This window comes from Oryzias melastigma, linkage group LG17 (assembly GCF_002922805.2).
Source record: "Oryzias melastigma strain HK-1 linkage group LG17, ASM292280v2, whole genome shotgun sequence".
NCBI lineage: Eukaryota > Metazoa > Chordata > Actinopteri > Beloniformes > Adrianichthyidae > Oryzias > Oryzias melastigma.
The window spans coordinates 27980429-27982888 of record NC_050528.1 but is presented as its reverse complement, the minus strand read 5'-3'; the positions used below and the strand labels follow the sequence as shown (position 1 = coordinate 27982888).

Sequence of the window (2460 nt, the reverse complement as noted above, 5' to 3'; positions counted from 1 at the left end):
CTGAAGGAGCCTCACTTCGTACCTAAATGTTCTGTCCACCGTTTGTGGTGTTCTTTTTTGACCTCTGTGCTGCCCACTCTGTTAGACTCGTTGAAACCTGGCCCAGTCGGGGGCTCCGTCTCAGAACAGCGGTTCCCAAACCCTCCCACCTCCAGCAGTGAAGCCTCATATCAGAGCAATCTGTCAAAAGGCCTTGAGAGTGTAACTGTAAATGTCTGAATGGTCTCAGCATCAGGTTATGTCTTTCCTTCTTCCCGTCAACAGTTTGGGAACCTCTGCTCTGTCCCACTCCACCTGTAGCTGCTCTTCCTGTAACTGAAACAATAAAAATGTAAGATGATGTTTGAAGGCGAGACTCACATTAAAGATCTTAATTCCACTGACTCGGCCTCATGATTTTGTTTCTCTTCCTGACCTGATGTGGCTGAAATGTTTGTTCTTGCAGGTTCAGGCAGCTGTAATGGTAACTGTATGATGGAAAAAGATGTTTACTTCTTTAAAAATATGATATTTTGCAATGTTGACTAAAATTCTGGACCATCCTCTTGCTGTTTCTGAAGACATATCCCATCTTTATTTATAAAATGTAATTCTAACAATGTTCAGAGATTATATTTATAATTGATTTAACAGAAAATCAAATGTTTAGAGTGGATTTGATGGTTTATCAGCTGACCAGATCTACCTGATCTGATTGATTTCAGGGTTTACAGAAGACAAAATGTCCCAAAGTAAAACCTGCTTGACATCTACACCCCCAACTGTGTCTGCAAAGCACCCAGCGGCTTTATTTGATCTTGGAATAGTTTCCAGTCATTTGTTGTCTCATTTCCTGCAGAAGCTCGTTCTAGTATTCATGTCATCCTGCTGTACGTTAACATTTGATTTTAGAATTAGATCTGGATGGACCCTGATTCTGTTCCTGCTGTTCTGTACTGCCACCTTCTGGTAGAAGAACGTTTTAGCTGTTCAGAATATTGATTTAAAATGTGTGCATTTAACATGTAATATCAGAGGGGTTTGAGGAGCTCAATCAATGGCATGTTGGGGTTTTTATTTGTCTGCATGTGGATGTGGAGCAGTGAGCTCTGTGACCCGACCAGTGAACTTTCTACATCACAAATATGATCTTTTTCAAATGTCATTTTCTCATCTGCCCTTAGACGGCCCATCTGTTTGGTCATATTTGTAAATAAAGTTCTAAAACGGTTCACAGGTGAATGCAACAATGAGACTGCACAGTGGAAAAAGCAGGAGTCCAGAATGAACTGGACGAAGCAGGAGCAGATTTCAAAGGTTTATTTGAACGGAAACAAGGAACACAACCGACAGAAGTTTTAGTACAAACTCAGAGCTGAAAAACACAACACTTAAAATACAACTGACTCTAAAACTGATCACAACAATATAAAAGGGGAAAACTGCAAGTAAAAGGACACACTGAAGAACAGCTCGAGAAAGGACATCTAAAACTACTGTTTAGTAAACTCTGAAAGGCCCCGGATTAAAAGGACTTAAAACTAATTAATAAATTAGAGACACATTAAAACACAATAACAGTCAAGTAAAAATGCAGTGGTATAAAAAATATATTGGTGTAAAATAGTGGTAGATTAAAAGCACAACCAACTCATACTGGAAACAGATGAAGAACATGAGAAAAAAGTCCATCAGAACATTAAGAAAAGAGGATCCAAGTGCAAACACTCACTGTCTCTAACGAGACCTTCCTCCATCACTGCTCCACACAGCTGGAGCTTCATCACCACACGAGCTTCTAAAACATTTACATTCAAACACAGGTGATGACTACAAATACACAATGCTAAATTGTCTTCAAATGATTGAAACCCGCTCACATTCAGTCCAGTGTTCCACATGACATCCGGTCCGGAAGGTTCGGGTTTACGACAGCAGAACCGATCCTGAGAAAAATCCTCTTTAAAATGCTCCAGAAGATGAACAGGATCAGCGCTGGATTGCTGCTGACAGTTGATGACAGTTCACGTTTAGCAGCTAGCGATCAACACACGGCTGCATTCCCGCGGGAACTCATCAAAGAACGTTTGACTGGCAGCCGGACACACAAATGAGCGGCGATTTCAGGAAGGGGGGCTGCGCATTACGTCATTGGTGCAGAGGCGTTTTCTGGGTCCTAGTGCCCTACAAGTTAAAACTCCCGGTTACAGCGGCAGCTTGTATGACGTCATATTTCCTCACAAGACCTGCAGTCACATGACGTCAAATGATGTCATTTGACCCCATATGTCGCTGCTTCGAAAATCCTTTAACAGAACCACTTTGCAACATTCTTGACATTGCTTCTCTAGCGACCCAAGACCACAAAAAACAAAAGACCCAAGATCCAAAAGCCAAATGACCCAAGACCTTAAAAACCAACAACCCAACAACCCAACAACCCAAAAACCCAGCAACCCAAAAATGACTGGACATCCCAAC

General features: G+C 41.6%; 1 long non-coding RNA gene across 3 annotated transcripts in view; it reads right to left on the bottom strand.

The window, feature by feature from the left end:
* The window catches only part of LOC118599984, a 3700-nt gene extending 1298 nt beyond the window's left edge, over positions 1-2402 (bottom strand). The window contains exons 1-3 of one of the 3 annotated variants that reach the window (XR_004949542.1): positions 1860-2402; positions 1712-1777; positions 23-315 (exon numbers count right to left, since the gene is read on the bottom strand). This is a non-coding gene — a long non-coding RNA (uncharacterized LOC118599984). Of the gene's footprint in view, positions 1-22; positions 399-1711; positions 1778-1859 lie in introns of those variants that run through there. The other 2 variants (XR_004949543.1, XR_004949541.1) reach the window with 2 other exon arrangements.
* Positions 2403-2460: the final 58 nt, after the last annotated feature.